The sequence below is a fragment of the Ischnura elegans genome, chromosome 2 (genome assembly GCF_921293095.1).
Source record: "Ischnura elegans chromosome 2, ioIscEleg1.1, whole genome shotgun sequence".
NCBI classification, from domain to species: domain Eukaryota; kingdom Metazoa; phylum Arthropoda; class Insecta; order Odonata; family Coenagrionidae; genus Ischnura; species Ischnura elegans.
In genome coordinates this window covers 57,962,042-57,983,053 of record NC_060247.1, presented here as the reverse complement: position 1 = coordinate 57,983,053, position 21,012 = coordinate 57,962,042, and the positions used below count along the sequence as shown (strand labels likewise).

Here is a 21,012-nt window from a genome sequence, read left to right as displayed (position 1 = left end):
CATATGTGTATATCAGATGCAAGTTTCAATGAATAGTAATGACGTCTGTGAGGTGAAAACTCAGTTCATCATAAAAACCGCATAGAACTTTGTTATTTTCTGATGCAAATATGTCACAAAAACCAATATTTATGTAATAGTATATCATAGCCATAAGAAAGTATTTACTTTAATGACGAGTTTAATTTAATTTTACTTTACTTTAATTTATTTACGTATTACAATGTATGGAATTCTGATGATCAAATTAGAAGTCTTCCCGAACGTTATTCAGCACCATTATCATGATAGGTTACATTATTCATCAGAATGGCTTGAAAGTTGGTAAAAAGATGCAGGTAAGCCCCATACTTCTACTAAATCTATCAATCATCCGAACCATCATGAGTTACAATTTTGGAACAAGAGCAGAGGGAAAAAGTACCATGAAACTTCTCAGAACTACTGGTATTTTATGATTTTTTAGGAATTGAATTAAGGTTGAATACCGGCTACAGAAGCTGATGGAACCAAATATATATCGCTAAACATGAATTCCAAATTCTACTATGGATGAGTTATAATTAATGTCCTTGAGAAAAATGGTATTATATTTTTATCTTGGATATCCTCAGAGATATTATAAATTAATATATACAGTTTAAACAGCATTTTCTCATCCTCTATTATATTTTTTCTCTCATCTGTATAAATCATATGTATACAATGTTACACAACTGAGATGAAAGAGTTGGCAAATTACATTTCCGTGTGAAAATTCTGCAATGGTCATTACATAATTATTCACAAAGAGATATTTGAAACCAATGGTCGGTATCTATATGTATTAAACCTTTCGCTAAAGTATGAAGATACAAAAACTATGCAGCTCTGCCAGATGTTCGCACCAATTTTCCAAAGTGTCTACTCCTTAGTTCTACCACTTGACCTCAGTAGGTGGGCCACTTTGAAGTTTAAACCGATGATTAATTTCCCCTGAACATCTCACATCTGTGAGCTTCAGATCAGATGGAATCTCACAGTTAAATTTCTAGGCGAAAAGGAAGCATGCCCAGCATTAAAATGGCTGCCAACTATTTCCAAGGGTGTAGTTACTTTGGGCGCACTTGATTTCTCCCTGCAAAGGAAATAATTCAACTCGTATGGCTTTCACTTAAAACATGTTTTACGCAAGAGGTCTTTAAATGTGTAAATGATCTCAGTTATGGTAACTCCTCTGTGCTTTCTAATGCTTCAGGAGGATGGAAGGCAAATGTACGGAATTAACGTAGGAATCTCTTTTTTACTCTCACACTGCAATAATTCCTTCGAAAATCATGAGAGAGGTATGACCCAAACACCCAAAGATCTCTTGGAAAATATCTTTGGATGAGTAAATACTATTAGTTATGGTAACATCTTCATGATTTCTAATAATAATTAAAAGGGAAGAAAAACGTACGGGTCTAGTTAAAAAATTTCTTTTTACGTTCGACACCGCAGTAAAATCTAATAGAGATCCTTGGCCAAACGCATTGGAAATGTGGTTCGCATTTTACCATCGTAAAGTTAAGACTCTTGAAAACGAACCTTTTCTGAACAAAAAAACCAGGTTACAACAATGAGGCTCAGTGAGTTTTTGTAAGAGTTCCAATTTTTTTCAGAAAGCTCATTTCATAGAACTACGATATATATTTGGCAGTAGTACTTATTGTAAATATTAGCTTTTGTAAAGGAGAATTACATTGGGAGCATTTAGAATATCATGTGTAACCACAAATGGGATGTCACCAATGCTCAAAATGTTTAAGCCAACAAAAAGCAATGAATTTATCTTCGTTTAAAATGTTTTCTTAGCTCAAGGCACGTAAGGAAAAAATCATTAAGCTAGCAAATAATAATTAAAAGCGCATCGACCGTCTGAGGCGTTCAATTAACTGTACGTGCCTATTTCACGAATTGCGCTTTACTCTAGTTCCTAGCGACTATTTTGATCTTAAATTTTCCATGCACGTTAAGTTCAAGCATTGGTTAAGCATAATTTACAATGAGTATCAATATACGTAAACCACTATAGAATTCATTCCATTAAATTTGAAGGTGTCAGGTGAGACATTAAATACTGGCCAAACTGAAGGCATCATATTTAGCATAATATAACGCAATTCCTCATGACGTAATTGAACTTATCGAGATAAATATCCTTATATTCTGTTGCGTTTGATTCAAGATCGGTGATTAGAGTGAAAGACGGCGTACGATAGGATGTAATATTTTGAGGCAAATGATGTCTTTATGATTGGCATGGATGTCTGATTTTTTTCTCCAGTTAGATGAAAGGTATGAGGAAGACTTCAAATTGCACATCACATATCCAGCGTATTTTGTCGACTGAATATTGCTAAACTTATAGGACCATTTAGCTATCCGTACATTCCAAATAGCAGTACATATATATATATATATTTGCGGAATCATCGTATTAGGAAGGAGTAAAACAATGGTCGAGAAAAAAGTTAATGAAATCGTTTTAGAAAGACATAAGAATGGAGCGCTTGCTTTCGTGTTGCTTATTTCGACTGTAAATTTTATTCGCACTGCATTGAACACAGCCATAGAGAAGAAATATAAGGATTTTATTAAAATCTCTATTGCTTATTATTAGTATAACAATTATAGGTATTTACTTGGCCAAAATTTTCCATTTCCTATCCATGTAATCTCTGGAAAATCTGAAAAGATAGCAATCTTTCTGCTGGCTCTTTAAGGAACATATTCAATCCACCAGTTTGGCAAGACATGTTTAATAATAATAGATGGATATCAAAAAGCAATATTTCTGAGATATATTTCTTACCACCAAGGGCCGTGGAAAATAATGATTCCCCAATTCCGCCAAACACAGCGACCTTTATTCACCGCTGCCATTGTAATACAAAAGTGGTGATTTAAATTATAGCCTCGGCTTTCGGCTACTTCGCCATCATTCTGATAGCTCTTGTCTGTATCAATTTAGTTTGTAGCGTGTCGGTCTGTCTACATTTTGAGCAGTCACACTTTAGGGTCTATCTCAGTCCCAAAAAGTTCTACAGGGATGGGGTTTAGTGCGTTCGGCGCAGAATATTTACACGCACATTTTAAACTTTGTCCCAGCGCTGAAGCTTGACGCTGTGTAGAGTTGCGAACAGAAAAAAACGGGTAAAAAAAAGCCGGTCCACAAAACGGGAGACAAACAGTGGAAAGCCACAATTAATTCCAGTCTAGTCACTGCTGTGGTTCTCCTTTGCAAAACCCAAGCAACCGGCAACTGGTGCAACACAGGTAACAACAACATAATACTCGGCTAATAGCTAAACTCGAATGGGAATCTCTGTCGGAGCGTAGATTGAAAAGTAGACTAAACCTTTTAGATAAATTCAAGAGCAGTGTCTTTTCCTACGAAGTTAACCGTATCTTACGGACACCAACATACTACGGAAGATCGGATCATATAAATAAAATAAGAGATAGATTGTAGAACAGACAGATTCAGAATGTATTTTTTTCCACGATCAATAAGAGATTATAACGGCAGCGATAGAACTCATAAATATATTGCATGACTTGTAGTTTAGCCTACTAACCCATGTAAAACTTAATGCATGTTTCTTAATTTTATTTTTATTTCTAACAGCATATGGTAGTATACTTTGTTAGTATACGTGACGTTTTTTGGACCGTGTGGTGTGCATGTGGGAGTCCAATTGCATGCTGCATGCTGGTAATTGATCACCCCCTGCCAAACACCCTAGTAGTGGCTCGCAGGGTATTATGTAGATGTAGATGAACAGCGCCACAACGATAGGCGACAAGTCGACGACCGGTAGCGCAGCAGAGTCAACCTGGCTGTGGAGTAGGTCGGTTGACACTGCTTGCATTCATTAACTCTGTGAGAGTATTTGTGCCTGGGGAGGAAGCGGTGTTAACTGGTATGAGTGACAATAATCGCTGGCACGCGAACTATCGGAGAATATGTGACATTTTCATCGAGAGCGCCCTCGGTGTGCCGTGCGGTCAAATGCCTCGTGGTGTCGGTTAAAGCCCTTTAGCCGGAGTGCGCCAAGTGATTCAGATTGCGGTAGTGCTCATGACCGCATTCTTGCGCTCTCAGCTGATGTCTCGGAAGTTAGCGCTCGCTCCGTCACAAACGCTTCCTCCTTATCTGCCCCGGCCAGCCATGAACCCGGCGAAGACTCGAGGTCGAAGTTGACCCGAGTTGTGACTTTCTCATTTCATTTAGTTCTCATCTGTGAATGCTTCTTGGATGAATGGATGATTATGTGCATAATTTATTTGTTTACATTAGCGGTTTGAGTACCAATTACACTCGTACATAGTAATTTCAAAAGTATAATCTGTAATTTTATAACTAAAAAAATCGTTTAAATTCATTCGATAATTCGCCATTTCTTATTCTGCAATGAAAGTAGTCTCTAAGTACAAACACTCTATACATTTTGAAGGTAAATTTTAATAATCTCTCATATTATTTAGAACACGTTATTATGGTATAAATGTATTTTTATTAATAATTTTAGAGTAAAAAAGTATCTATAGAGCATCTAACTACTGCAGTCCAAAATGTGCAAAGTCAGAAGGCTGAAGTTGTTATTGTGTCTTTTACTTCACGCGCTGATGTTATTCTCCCACGTCTCTGGATACTTATTTCTAGCTGGTGAGCTATAATAATTATCTCCAACACACTAATCCATGATCGTAATGAGTTCAGGTATTCCTTTACAATCTGGGATAACTGCTAACCTGATCCAATAATAGTCTATTATCCCGGTGAGTCACCTATTATTACCGCTATAAGGAAAAAAACTATAGAATAGGTATTCCGTTGTTGCATAGAGGTTTACTGCCGTGTCCATGGCGTCGAGGCGCGTGAACCGGTTTCCGCCAGCCATTGCTCGTGCCTTCCTCCGCAACCTTCCCGGCGGTCGTTGGCCTGATACACTCGGTGCTAGCTGCAACAGGTGACGCTAATCTGGCTTAGAGGAAGTCGGTCACAAGGACGGTCGCGATTTGCCGGAGTTTGCACTACACCTCGGCGGTCAAAGATTCGCACGCCCCCACTCAACTTCAGCTGAACAATGCTTGCGATTCGTGGAGCATCGTGGGAGGGTAAAAGGGTGGACCGCCGATACGGGCACCAGGCAATGTTCTCCGTTTTCATGAGCTGAATCGGGAGATTCTTTGGTTGAAATCTTCATATTTTACTATTAATCCTCAAAAGGTATTCATCATCTTCATAGATCAACAATCGTGAGATTGACTTGACGCAATCCTATAATCCGCTCTCCTGTATGCTGGCCTTTTACATAGCAACGTACTTCTTCTCCATGATAAAAACACAAATGGTAATTTCCACACTATTTAATACAACACTCAACGACCGACCATGGATTCAACACTTTGTGTCATTTTCAAGGTGAAATTTTTCTTTCCTTGAAAATGACACAAAGTGTTGAAACCATTTGTGTTTTTATCATGGATATAGCAAAATTCAGCAAAATCAAGCCTGAAACGATTTTATACGAACTACTTCTCTTTGACATCCTCCATGACCTGTCTTATGTAACTTATTCAGGGCCGTCCCTTTCCCTTCTTCCCATGCAGCTATCCTTCGACGATTGTCATCATCAGGCCATCATGCATCATGATATGGTCGATTAAGATGTACTGCCTTCTTCTCCGGATTTTTAGAAGATTTTATTTTTCTCACATTCTTTATAGAGCTACCTTATTACTTAATCGGTCGATCCAATCAGTAATGAATATTAATCTAAATTAAAATTATCCCTAGGAAAGAAACTGCCCCAAAATACGTGGAAATCACAAGCAATAGGATTAAACTGATGTGAGGGAGCTTTACCTTCACGTATTCAAGTCAATGTGTGTCATTCAAACGCCTTCGGCTAAACAGGGGCGAGGTATGTCCTTACCTACTTAAGCGAACATTCGGGTAGAAATACTAAAAAAAATAAGTAAGTGAGAGTATGATTTGTGTACACAAATGTATTTTTTGGCTCAAGCCATCCTCATTCAATGATTTTGCCAGCGAAAAAATTACAATACCTCTTACAAGATTTATTTCCTCTGATAAATATTCCTTGAAATTATTTTTGTTATGGTCTCTTTTGCATACCGCTAAAAGTCGAGTTAAATTTCATATTCAATGGAAAGTAGTTTCTAGTGCCCTTAATGTGAAAACTTACACCAATTACAGAGCAATTTCCATAAATTTAAATTTGTAGGTTCGAGCGTCATAAATATTTCGTTTACTCGCTAGAGCGTAACAGTCATCTCTACTTATTCAGAACTGCAGCAGGATTGGCTGCTTTCTCCTGCTCTCATCAACTGTTAACTTATGCATTTCTGATGCTTACTCACAACTGCTATGCAAAGAAAAAAATATTTATTAAACGACTTATATTCCTAATCATGAATTTTCTGCTTTAATTTACCCCCAAGAATATTTAAATGTTCACTGCTTGTTTTAACTCTTGGGATGTCCTCTCACTTAAGATTATTTCTACCGTTAGGCCGAAAATGGATTTCCGAAAATTTCAAGGTAAAAAATTTGGATAACAATTTTTCTTAGAGCTTAAAAAACTCAGATTACAATTCCATCGATAGCCATTAATTTGAAGTTATTGCGAATAGAAAAAGAATAATTGATTTCCATTTTGATATGCTTTTTATTTATTGACCTACTGCTTAGAAATTAACTTTCAAACTCAGTACATGGGTGAAACATCGAATGAAATTAATATAAAAAGATTCACTGAGGAGTTAGGAGCGAAAATTTTTAGTATTCCATGCATGGATTACATTATTAGTTAATTATATTTATAATTTGTCCAAACCATTGGAAGAATTCCTTCTCAATACTTCACTCGACATTGTTATTCATCACCCACTCAGAAATTCAAACCGAAGGTCGGTTTTTATAAGTTAGGGTAGAGATCACCAAAAACTAAGTCACAGGTTTATGAATTTTACATATTCTGGCTAAATGAGCCAGATTTTTTTCTCTCACCCACCTCACATTTTGAGGACTTGGGTTTGCCTATAGGATTTATCCGGGCTTTGAATCCAGGACACTTCGATCAGTGGTTCAAAAATGTCCGCCACGCATGCCAAATTCGGTTTATGCTTGATTAGGTGAACTTCCTGCTATTGCTCCAACTATTTCTCATTAAGTAAGATAAGCTTTGATTTCAATGTCCACTAGGCCACTGAGCACCTATTAAACGCTACAGAGCTGCTCATCTTAATCTAAATGTTAACGCTTGCAAGAGTCGTCGTTTTTGTTCAATCCTTTTCAGTATGGTTTAATTATCCAAATTTCAGTCGCATTTATCATGCAAAGCATTTGGAAAATAACAAGGGGCTGCGAAGAAGTAACGCAATGCTTCATGGCTCCTAATTCCTAAACTTTGAAAATTATCTATACCTTCAGTTTCTGCTGGTAGTCGCAGTAAGAACTTTCAAATTGCATCATTGTGCAACCACTTTTCTGGTGAATAACTCTCACGAAGGAATGAGGAAATCCGTTCATGCCGTTCTGAAATTAGACCACAGAACTAGACCGAGTGAATCAGAAGTGAGGTGACTCTGTGATAGAAAAAAAGTGGAATAAACTAAAAAAAGATTGAGTAAAAGGCATTTTATTCAGGGTGATTTTAAGTAAATTCATGAACCATTTCAGGGAAATAAAGAAATGAAATTATTAGGTGATTAGCAACAAAAATGTATATTTTCCGGTAAAAATTAAAATTAATAATAATAATAATAAAATGTCTTTATTCGGGCGAGGTTGAGACTAGGAAGTCCCCTCTTCCACCTAATCCCTCCAGAGCGTCAATGAAAACATATTAAAAATAATAGACAAACGTTTACAATACAAAGGTTATATAATATTTGTGAAATGTCAAAATATGAACAACTGTATGCGAAAATTTTGTGGAAAAAAGATTTCTGTTTGTGGGAAAAAATATAAGGATAAGGGTGTAGTATCCTTCAGCGAAAAAACCCACTGCAGGAAAACGCCCACAAAAGAAGGGGGGCATGAAAAACCTGCGAAAACCTACTGAGTGAAAGCTAAAGTCGTGTTATTTGTAAAATACAACATAATCAATGAGGTACAAAATTCCCCATACAAGAAATGTAAGAGATCAACTCTTCTTCAACTCACCTTTTAATTTCACCCATGGCCTCGATTTAGAATTAACTCTTCGCAGTCAAGCCCTTCATGTTCAATTTTTCCTCAAATTCTGTCGGTATTGATAACGGTTTAGTTTTGTGGAGTCCAGGATTATGGCTATTCAAGAATTTAACGGCATACCATCAAGCCATGGGAAACATCACGTCGACTCCAAATTATATAATCGAGTGTAATCTTCAAACTGAAGGTATCGTATGAATGAGAGTTAATGAGATCTTACCTTTCACTCATCGGGGAATGGTGAAAGCTAAAGGGATTAGAAAAGCATTGAACAATACAATGACGCCGGCATTATTTCATCTCTCACAAGGAAAATAGAGGAAAGAAACATGGGATAATACTTATTCACCTCAGTATATTTGCTTTACTGACTGAAACGGTCAATAATTTCGAAATTTTTAGATGATCAAAAACTAAGAAACACGGGACAGAATAGTTGTAAAATTAATAGAGGTGAATGCTTAAAAATTAGACGGATTCTTTTAACTGTGAATTATATTTAAACTATTTGTTAGTATTAGAAGCCATGGTAGCGGAACCTCCTTATTGCGGGACCTAATTAACTCGAGAGACTGTTATTAAAGCAAAGATTCCACGCATTGATATTGGCTGCCGCGTGATAATTGGTAATACGGTAGCCGTAATATGACAGAGAGGTACTCTTTCTGCTCATCCGAGCGAATCTCGGACGTAACTAAATCGCCCAATTAGTAAAGAACTTGCAACAAACCTTCATCTGATTCGCTTATGGTAGATTACAATCTCGACAATGTTGAGTTAAGCTGCTGCAATTAATTACCTGCTGGGATAGTTGCGAAAGGATATTTTGAATTAGAGCACAGCGTTTTCAAATTGATTTCCTCATACTACTTCTGTGGCCTATTTTGAGTGCCTATTGTTCACTGCTATGTAACATCTGCCGCATTTAAATTAACTCAGAAATATGTTGAACTTTAGTCGTTAGTTTAATTATAAATATATATGGTCCTATGCTAGACATAAAAATAAATAAATATAACATGCATATATTTATAAAAATAATGATCCGATTTAGAGTAGTCTTCATGATTATCTTCTATGTAACTATACACGGGGGGCACATGGTAACAGCTATGATCATCATAAGACCACTTAACCTATACAGGGTGCGTTCCAAAAGTAATACACTTAGATTTTCTGCGCCGCTCCTAGTTTTTGTAGTGGATCAAACCACTTGAATTAGTTGGGGCCAACGCTAAGCTTTACCACGAAACCAGTTTCAGTGCTCTCCAAGCAGTGGAAGCGGCCACGCGTCAGTTATTGTAAACCTCTGCGCGCTGACCGTGTCACTAAAAAAATGGAATCGACAATCGAGCAAAGTTTAAACTTGGTGCTAAACTGAAAAAATCTCTTGAAGAGAGAGAGAAAATGATTCGTGAGACTTACGGGGACTCTACTCTGCCCTACTCACAAGTTTTAAGGTGGTTAAAGGCCTTTCAGAAGGGCCGGGAAGTGGTAAATGCCCAAAATGGCAAGAATGGGCAAATCAAAAGTGAAATCAGTGTTCATTGTCTTTTTAAATAGCAAAGGAGTAGCCTATTAGGATTTTTTCTCAAGAACAGACAGTAAATGCTTTCTATTACATGTAACACGCTGGAAAGACTCCAAAAAAGTCATCAATACGAGAAAAGACATCTCCGCTACTTGGCAAATCCATCTCGACAAAGCGCCTTGCCGCAACGCGCTACGAGTCCGCGAGTTCCTGGCAAAACATGAGGTTCGAACACTGCGCCAACTCCCTTGGACTTTTTTCTGCTATCTCATATTACGACAGCCCTGAAATGAACCCATTTTTCATCCAAAAAGAGACACAATCAGTCGTGACAAGGACTTTGCGAGAGGTGTCCGAAGAAGCTTTCCTAGGCACATACCGGTCATGGCAGAGTCGCTGGAAAAATATGTAGAAGCCTAAGGGCAGTACTTTGAAGAATTTAAAGTGTTTGTGTAAATATTTTAAATATACATTCCTTTAAAAAATAGTTGCATTACTTTTGGACCGATTACTTTAGTAAGAAGTAAGTAAGTAGATAGTAGTAAGAAAAATTAGTTTGTTTAACAATTGATGAAGTTAGTTCTGTTACACGAGAAAATATAAAAACAAATGGTAATTTCCACACTGCCATATACATAAAACTCTACTACTGACCATGGTTTCAACACTTTGTCATTTTCAAGCTCAATGGAAATGACACAGTGTGTAGAAATCGTGGTCGGTAGTGGAGTTATGTACTAGAGTGCTGAAAATTACCATTTGTTGTTTATATTATATCATGGAAATATTTCATTTCCGCCTCGTCGAGCCTGAAACGATTTCATACTTTGGTACGGTTTGAATAAAATACATGAATATTACGTCAATTCCCGCGTATCGAGTACCTTATTTTGCAATTTCTGCCTCGAAGTCATTGTTTTAGAGCAGGAGGACTCACCTTTTAAGTAAAAAATTGTTTATTTCTAATTTTTTCATGTAAATCCTTTGCAAACGACAGCAATAGATTCCCTAAGGCTGTTGACCTCCTAAACTAGTGTTTTTACTTTTCAACTGTGAGCGTATTCCATTATCCATTACCACCATGAATATTTATACATCATGGTGAAATAGGTGGTGAATATGAAAGAGCAGTTCGCCGAATGTGACAATGGTCTTTCCCAATCGATTATTTTCGTGCACCAACGCTGACTCGAGTCACGTGCTCCGATTTTTTAAAAAGTTCTGAAAGTCAGTGGAGAGAGGCGAGCGAACACGTGGTTGGTGCGAGATCCAGCTCGAGGGAGAGATGTTTTTTTCTCACTTTTGGCTATGGAAGAGAAAAAAATTTGACATTTCCCGAACATGCTCGGGGTTACACGATTTTTGTGGTGGTCTTGTTCAACGGAGGTAGTTGTGTGTTCAATGGATGAAATACGTTCACGTGCCCAAAAACGTCGAAAATGCCAAGTTTTTCAGAGAGCAGGGATGTGGAAATGATTGGAGAGTTCGTTCAATAAGCGGCCGATAACTGAGAGAAACTGTTCCAAGGGTGGATTGCTTTAGAGTACAGGTAAGAGGGACGACTAAAGAGAAGTTTGAGTAAATTTTCAAATAACTGCAGATGGAGTGGAGATCTCAATCAAGGATGCAAGATATGGCAGGGCTATTGCGTTTCACCTATTGAGATAAAAATGGATAATTACATTCTGTCTCCAGCATTCTCACTCAATAAAACGGAGGGATATGGTTTATAAAAAGTCATTCTTTCCTATGAAGAATAACACTTTTATCTTTTTATGCTCTTAAATGACCATTTTGCAAGTTTATTAGTGGCAAATGATCAAGAAAAGATCAAGAAATCAGCCATATTTAAATATCTCTCCTCCTATCCTTCAATTACTAGAGAACAAATGAACTTTTAGTATATGCTGTCACATAAAATATACCGTAAAAGAGCTGACAGAACTACACCTTGATGTGAATACAGAAGCGCTTAATGGAAAGTGACATTGTCCGGGGATGAGGCCATGATAAATTGAAAAGTCGGCATGCCGTTTTCTCGCGGCATTTTAAGAGAGCAGAGTTGAATGAGATGAGGGCTGTGCGCGGCGGTCATGAGAACGATTATGATGAGGAAGAGGTGAGGTAATAGAATGGGGAATATGACGGAGCCGGAGGGTTTGAATATGAGAGCCGACAATCTCTCTCTCGCAGAGCGCTCCAGCAAAGAGTCATTCTTTCGATCAATATGCTACATCATTACTTTCCCTTGTCGTTATCCGCGATTACACCGATTGCAACATCGTTTTCATTCAAGGGAGTCATTTAAATTTCTCCATGGTTCCCATCGCCCTCGAGATAAGTGTTAATCGATCGTCAAATTGTTACGTGTACGCGAGAGGGAAACTCATTGTTGTCCCGCATGTTTTTTTTTCAAGTCTTCCAAGTCATTTGTCGTTGTCAACTGACGACTATTTATTTTGAAATTGCGTTTTGAATATTTCCGTGTGTTGCCCCCCATTATTTATTGTTGCAATTCTGTCGGATAACATGTGGTTAGTGGTAAGAAGAGTTTCTAAAGTTTTTAAAAATTATGAAAAGTAATCATTTGATGAATGTAAAAATAAGTCTACTTTTGCAATTATGCGATTTCAATGGCACTTTTTTCAACAAATTGCCACGATTAGCATTATTGTTTTATGTTTACCATAACTGACTGCTAACAACTCCTGCAATTCTTTGAAAATACATCAAATGGGTGCATTCAGGTTCAGGCTCTTGTAAGTGTTGGTCTCTGCATTTCTTTAGGATTTCTTCCGCGTCAGCTTGTCTATAAACAAGACAAGCTGACGCGGATGAAAACCCTGAAGAAATGCAGAAATCAGAACTTCGCCGCGGAAACCTACGTTCTTGTAAGTGTTGTTTAATCTTCCGGAGAGATATTTATGAAGCCTTAAAAGAATTTACTGTGCATTTTAATGGCTGTTCCCTAAACTTACTTTAGATTTTAGGATGGGGAATATTATTTTTCTAAATATAAATTTGCTAATGAGCGAATCACTTTAAAAAGTTGCTTTAATATGATGTTTTGTTAATTTAAAAAAAATTATGGATTAATACTGTGCAAAAAACATATCAGAATAGGTGTAGGGTGCAAGATTATAATTTAAGTATTGACCGTTGAGGAAGGAGATATTGAGTGATCAATAAATTGGCTTCATTTAGCTTTCGCTCGCCTAAGACGTAAGAACTATTAAACCGAGAAATGACGGCGCACAAATTATTGGGCATTGCGCTTGAGCGTTCCAAGAAATGACGTGGTCAAAACTTAATAGGAAGCAAGTAATCTTTGCACGATCGAAGCAAGTACTTCAACGTAATCGCAGAGAGTCAAGTGGAGCTCTTTGTGCTCATAAAACCGACGATAAACAAGGAAATCTCGCTTTCTTCTGACCCGATTCCTCCTTCAACGCCGTTCATGAATCGACGAATGGGTTTGAAAAAACATTACATCCCTCTTTTATCTTTTCTTAGCGAGTACCTAGACTTTCTCTGCTACCACAGGAGCCCATGCGGAATACGGAGTGGGAGAATTGCTAACCCATAGAGACGACTTAACGATTCGAGGAGAGCTTGCAAAAAAAACAGAAGAAGGATTACGCAGCTGCATTTAAGGAACGGCGTTGGAATGATTGGGCGAATTCGTTGATGAGACGTCGAATGGGGAGGACAAAATGCATTATTTCGAAATGGATTTGTCCCCAAGCAGTGACGACCGTATTTGTACCTATTTAAACAGGCCTCTCTTTCTCATTTCCCATTTACATACTCAGCGACTTCACTTTTAACCTACCACCTTGACCCTCCACCACCACCTTCTTTTTCTTCCACCGGGAACTCAATTCCATTGTATCGCCGCTGTTACTCCTGCTGCTCAGTTGGAGTGTATTTATTTCATAGCCCAATCACCTTCTTTTGTTTCAGCGTTTCACTTCTATGTGGGTCCGATGTCTTTTAATGGTAGAATAATCAGCAAATAGACATTGCGGGAACATGTGAAGTGAGCCACGCAATAAAGGGAGCTAAAGTAATGTTTATTCGTATTATCACGTAGCATTGAATGATCACCAACCATACGTCAACGGCCTTCACCAATGGAGGTCTTAAGGGGGTGAAAAATATTTTAAACTAAATAGTTTTAACTCTTAAAAATGATAATAAATTAACTAAACTCACTGATTTATTAATCAAATTAATATTTTAATAAACTTATATTGCATTATAAACATTCTTTAGTCTTCTTTCTATCATTTCAACGTTTGTTTATGAACATTTACAGGATAGTTCGCCTAATTTGGACAGCCGCTTAATTGGGGCAAGGTGAACAAGTTCCGATATGTCCCAATTAACTGGAATCTACTGTAAATGTATACCTGGAAAAATTATGCATATGGCCGAAACAGCATTGCTAATTTCCTTTTGCCACTAACAAGCCAACTATTATTTCGGATTTTCTGACGTTAACCATTAATAGCACATCTTATGTGTCAAGCTGGAGATAATTAACTAATTAAATAAGCCGATTCTCTTGCTGACGTGTCGCAAAATTTATTTGATCGTTTTCAGGGATTGATATTTTTTAAATTTTAACTCGTATCGCTGAGACTATTCGAAAGTTTGGCAATGCGCTCCAATAGTTTCAGGTTTGTGTGTTAATATTTGAGTTATTCTCAAACCCTAGAGATCAACCCTATAGATTCTCAAACCCTAGAACATAAATGTTGCGAAACGTTGGCAACAGCATTGATTCATTTCGCGAGTGACCTATCACTAAAATAACAACAAAGGGATTTTATTGTGATTAAATTTTTGATAAATTTCAGAGTAGCAGGGGTAATATCATCTTAGAGATTTACTGTCACCAGGTCGGACAAAAACGATAAAATAAGAGTGATTTTTTGCCCAACGTAAACGTATAGGAATAATCCTTTCCTTTAGGTAATAAAGGACATTAATTAGAGAAATTTCTAATTTAGACGGTAAAGTCTCTCAAACTAGCGTGCACCTAAATGCTTGGCATTCTCGTAAAGGATAACGGCCGCTGTTGTAATACCTCCCTCCAAATGCCTATTAGGACAGCTTTCGGGATAATAATATAATTTAGTCGAAATTTACTTGATAGATAACACGTTGACTCCATGAATAGGCATTCTATGGTAGTGATTAAAGCAAGTAGCGAATAATTCAGCAGCTCCATATAAAAGGAAACGGGGTGTTAGCAGTGGGGTGGTAGCAGTTGGGAAAAAAATCTAGACGGTACTTACCAAAACTCACTTAAGGAGGTTCCAAATGGACTCGTATTGGACTTCGTTGAGTGGGTCACATTTTGACTCGCTGTTTCTTCAGCTGATCTTTTTCCTAATATGAGCCAAAACTGCACATTAATCTCTGGATTAATTTTTTTCCAATGGCGGCCCAACACTTCTGAGGAAAATTAATCTTCCGGTTCGTTCTACCAACAAACTGTTCCTTTTTTTAGTGCGAATGTAATTCATAGCACTAAATGCTCATTCGAATTCTGATGTCGAAATTGGAATTGAATCAATTATTTGTAGTAATCGTTCAAGGTCTTTAGGTGTCATGTTCGTGTCCACATATTCCCTGAATGCCTAAATGTATTTTCTCTTGTCTTGAAGTCGAAAATCCTCACATATATTAGAGATGCTCCAATCTCCACAAGTTATGTCAGTATCTTGTGGCCAATGCTTTGTCGCTACAAGAGCAAGATCTTTCAATAATACTTCAGTCCTCTGCTTCTTTTCGCTTTCTGTGCTCCTTTGCTTGGTCTGAGAACCTATATAGGATGCATGGCTAGGAATGGTGACAGATCTGTGTTTGAGATTCTCAGCTATAGACATCGGTAAAACTTGCCACTATTTATTTGAACGACTTTATGTTTTTTTTGCAACGCAATGTCTTTAAAAACCTTGTTTTTAACTGCTTTAGTTGCGCCCTCAGCTTGAGAACCAAGAGAAGATGCCATGGACTCCAGTGCTCGGATACTACGTTTTATAGTCTCGGTAATGGTATTGTCTTTAAAGAAGCAAAGATAAATCTGAGAGCTCAATTAAAGCATCGTATACAACTGCTAAATTTTTAACAAATTCAGAAGAACTCGAAATTTTGCTAAGGCCTGCATATTTAGACCATCCTCTATAATCTCTGTACTTATCAGCAGCAGCAGTTTCACTAAACAGAAGTGTTTGAACATCGTAGTAAGCCTTGTATGAATGTGGCTCAACGTGGCTGCGCACCAAGAGCAAGACAAGGCCAGATTTGAAACCACGCGACCTTGGAAATATGCTCATAACAACAAAGAATATATTTCCAATGCAATTGGTTAAGTCTTCTTTGCCTCTATATAAGTAATGAACCGATAAATCTCCTGAGGTGTAGGTCTATTTTATACGTAATTATTTAATTAAATGGGACTGTAATATTCACTCTAAATAAATAAATTCACCTCTAGAAGTGGAAACCTCCTCAGCCATCTTCTAAATCAATTAATTAGCGGTATTTTCTCACATAAATACGTGAGAAGGTTTCGGTGGGCTGCGTGAGTTTGGGGATTTTAATTTTGGCTCAATGCACAGAAGTCGAGTATTGATCTATAATATTCTTATTATTAGGTTTGAACCTATGAAAAATTAAATTCGTGCGTAGGTTTCCGCGGCGTTGTTCACGATGACTGCTAATTTTCGGGTTCTCCAGCCGCGTCTGTCGTTTATAGTTGACAACAGTTTCGGGAGCCATCCTGCTTCCGTCTTCAGGTCGAAGGATCCGTCATCCGTCCAAGGAAGGTCATCCGTCCTCCGTCTACAGTCCTTCGACCTGAAGACGGAAGCAGGATGGCTCCCGAAACTGTTGTCAACCATAAACGACAGACGCGGCTGGAGAACCCGAAAATTAGCAGTCACTATGAGAAATTAGGTTGTTAAGAGAGGGATCCAACCAAGCTGTTTGATATCGATTCATCTAAATTGGCCTTTATCGAATAATTGAAACTCAAATGCACCCGGCTTAATAGTTATAGCATTTATCCACAACGCTGCGTGAATAGATTTCTGGCTGAACGAACACCACGCAAAAGCTTTTATACATGGCAGAAAGGTTGAAGGCAGAAACATTATCCCTGGCTTCCCAGTCGAAGAGATAGCAGTTAAAATGTCGATGTTAATCTTGCGTCGTATCTTGATCCATAATAATTAGCCACGAAGGCAGCACTTCAAGCATGGGAATATGTTCTCTAGCCAAGGTAAATAGTGAGCTCGTTAGCGACTACATTGACAAAAGGCAAGGAGGAATGGTGTTTCGACCATCTGCAACCTATTACTACGTGAATATTAGTTTGATATGATGGGCTCAAGTCGAGTAATTTCATTGAGATACTAAAATTCACTATTTTGGGCTTTCTGATCCAAAGAATAAAGGTATCCATTCCCTTGAGGGCTCCGTTGGTGACGGTTGTTATTTACGGCTGGCTGTACATGCTGCTAGACAATGGGCATCCGCTTTCTCCTAAAGTTTGCGAGGAATAACGATAGCTTATTCTGTGAGAGCTACAATGCAATTTGTACCTCATAAAACTACGCGGTGCTCTTTTCGTTTTGCAAAATTATGAAAAATATTTTTATTTAATGATGATAAATATACTTGTGTAGAGTGCCTATTCCTAGGATATCTACAATTTCTTCAATTTTTATTTGAGATATCCGATTTATGGTACTTTGTCCTCAATTAAAACTTATCCCATAAATTCAAAGTTGTAGCCTAAAATATGTTGTACTATTAAATTCATAATTTTTATGTGAATCATACACCACTTGAAAACTTGCGTAGGTCTGTAGCTCAAAATTAAATTTGTGTTAGAAATTCAGAGAATATTTTGGCAGTCAATCTTTGTCAAATCTTGAGACAAAAAAATTTGAATAAAAAAGTTGTCAGAGCCTTAAACAGTGCGCTTTTTATTTTAATTCATGCAAAAATAGGCATTGATTTTTATGATTAAGTTTTTTGCCTCTAATTTTTCTAAAGTAAGGTAAATATATGTCAAAATGCACAAATTTTAAAATTATCTATCACCTTTCCCTTAGACTCAAAGAAAACTGTTGCATTTTGCGAGTCGATGTCTTATAATTCTGAACAATTATGTCCATCTATATTGAATTCCAATTATGATCTTAGTTTGATTAGGGTAGAAAAAACACTTGTATTGGCTACTCATAAATCATAAGGATAACTCTTAATTTAATGACTTGCCATTCAGCTCGGAAAATAATCTGAAATTATTTTTGAATTTATATGTATCAGGCATGCTTTTCGCGGCGGCTCCTCCTTCCTATTTCCTTCCTGTCCTCCTCCTTCTGTGGTGCAGAGGTGATAAGCTTATAGCTTCAGACTTCTGCCCAGGAGAGTAACCCCGCGAGCCCGCCCTAGGGTTTCGAATCCATTGTATCAGGCATGCCACTGATTATTTTGCTGTAATTTAGGCTCTCTTCATATTTAAATTCATTATAGATGCGGTTGAATTATCGGTTTCATGATTAAATTCACATGAACCTCTTCAGTGAGTAAATACATTAAATGTACAAAAGCGTGCGCTATATATGTAAAACTGATTAAATTGAAATAGTTCCGACAGCACTGAGCATTTAGACGAATTTCACGACCTGTTGGATATATTTCATGGCCTAGAAGCTCGCGTGAAAGCCAGTTTGTGTATTTTCCTCTCCTGATATGCGTAACCTCATTATTTAGGTGAAGGTTTGTAAAGTATGTGAGGTAGACTCCGAAGTGGTGAAATACTTCCTCCTCAAGCCCTCTTATTGCGTAAGGGGCTAGGCGTAGATACGGGCGCGGAGCAAGGCTTCTGGAATTGACTTCATGAATCGGTGCAGTTTTCACTCCGTTTAGCGTCACTATCCTCTGGAATAAAATCGTCATGTGTATTCAAATTTTTTTGCCATTCTACAGGAAATTGTTCCTTGAATACTGGTATACGATTAATTAAAAAGAAATTTCGTCTTCATTATATTAATAATTTATTTATTCTCACTCAAACCCTGAGTAAGTGAAAAGTTGCATCATTTTAATAGTGACCAATAATATTGGGTATTTGTTTCATTTTTTGTGCTTGAATAAAAATTAATGTTTCCTAAAATCATCATTACCGAATTAAATTGAAATTAATTTTCTATGTTCGTTGGCAACGAGTTTGTTTTACGAACCTCAACAAAAATGCAAACTGATCAAAATCGATGAAAAACGACTTTTGAGGATGGCAAAACAACTGATAGCTAAAAGCAGATAAAAAATCAAATTATAATACCCTTAACTAATCGTAATCGATATTGTCTCTGAATATAATCAGCAAATATAACAGCGAAATGATATAGAAAAAATAAAGAACCTGATTCGTGTTATGCAAAACTTATTGTGTCATCTAGGACCATACATCTAATTTCATCATGCATGAAAAAGTATGTTAGACATTGTTCAGTGAAATAGAGTGTTTTGCAGTACTGATTATTAATGTGTTTCTGCGATAAACTCGTATTTACTTTCTTTCTTACGTCATTAATTGCATACTTTTATAGGGCATAACTAAAGATACTAAATGAAAGAGCATTGGAAATATAGAATGGCATGTATTTGTCTGAAAATAAAATACAATCGTTTCCATCAATAACTTATACTGCCAGCAGCTAGTGTACTCGTTTATCTGAGACGGAGAATAAAGAGCTCATGGAGTAGCTTTCACAAAAGTTGTGAAACTATGCTGCAATGGAAGTAGCATGCTGCAATAGAAATTCCTCATATCATAGAAATTGCTCCCCGTACGCAGTTATGGGACTTTCATGTTCTGTTGATGCTTAGGAGGTCAATTAGTTGTAACTATTGCAATCGTTGCTGATTGTCATTTTCGGATACCATGTGTTTCATTGATCACTGAACGCATACAGCTCCTGAACACGTTTATTTTATAACTCAAGCGTTGCCTTATACCCGTCAAAATTTTTGATTGCAATATGTATCTGATGATGACGCCGCTGCGTCGAAACTAGTCATACCTTTAAATAAATTGTTAGAATAAAACAATTTTATACCTTATATAAAGTTAATATATCACTCACCACCCTTATCTTGCTGTTTGTGCATCCAATATGGTGAACATATCCGTATTCTTTCAGGATAATCCTTTTCGAACTAATGCATTAACGACGCACAACTCTTTCTATACCTTCAAGCAAAAACACAACTTCGGGAACGGTTTCACTATCCCATCGAAAGATCCGCAAACTCCTTGGACAATAGGCTTGATATTACTGCAACAATCTTCTCGGGTACAAAAAAATCACAATATTTCGTGCAGAGATCGCTTTTTAATATCCCACCCTGCTCTCTCTCCACGTAAATATCAACTTTTTCTCCTCCGCCGCGAATAGCCGGTCGGTCGTTCAAATCACTGAACTCTCGTTAAATGCGCTCGTCTTCGGACGTTGGAATCACCATCGGAGAGAAAACTGGGAGAGAAAGGTAGGCACGAAGTCGGGTATTTCTACTCACCCCGCCAGGAAAAACTCCTCCTCAGCGCCGTGCCAATTCCAGTCGCAGCTGGAAAATCGTGAATGCGGAATAAGGAGTGGATCCGGGGACGGTTTGCCGGTGCCGTTGTTGGGAGTGCGAATGAGCCAGCCGCGGCGGTCGAGTCGGATGCGGAGGAGGGAAAGTTTAAAGGGAGAAGGGTGACTGTGTGGAGGGGTGCTCACGGGAGGGGGGTAGGGGTGCGCCCCCTGGAAGGAAGTGGGAGTGGGTAGGGTGGTTGAGTGGGGGCGAGAAAAATTGAGGGCAATATGGGCAGGGATATTACACTACCAAAAGGATTGCGCCATCACGACAAAATAAATAAGAAAAATATTTTATAATTTGATCAATGTAAATTATAATGAAATTCATTTGTAGCAAATAATTATCCTTGTGACATACATTAAAGAAAGACTTATTAATGCTTGACAGCAGTCGTTTAGTCGGTAAAATGTCACCAAGCGCCAATTATCCTTGATTGCATTTATTAAAAATTGTCATTCCTATTAAAAATTTTAAAATAATCGAGGATTCAAGCCAAATAAAAAGTAACTGAGGCGGGCGAGATGAAGTGGAATCACATTTGTATTCAATGAAGAAGAGAGAT

General features: G+C 37.5%; 1 protein-coding gene across 1 annotated transcript in view; it reads right to left on the bottom strand.

The window, feature by feature from the left end:
• The window catches only part of LOC124153784 (fatty acyl-CoA reductase 1), a 38,429-nt gene extending 17,900 nt beyond the window's left edge, over window positions 1–20,529 (bottom strand). Inside the window, exon 1 of the mRNA XM_046527140.1 lies at window positions 20,388–20,529. The gene's annotated coding sequence lies outside the window, so the exon portion shown is untranslated. The remainder of the gene's footprint in view (window positions 1–20,387) is intronic.
• Window positions 20,530–21,012: the final 483 nt, after the last annotated feature.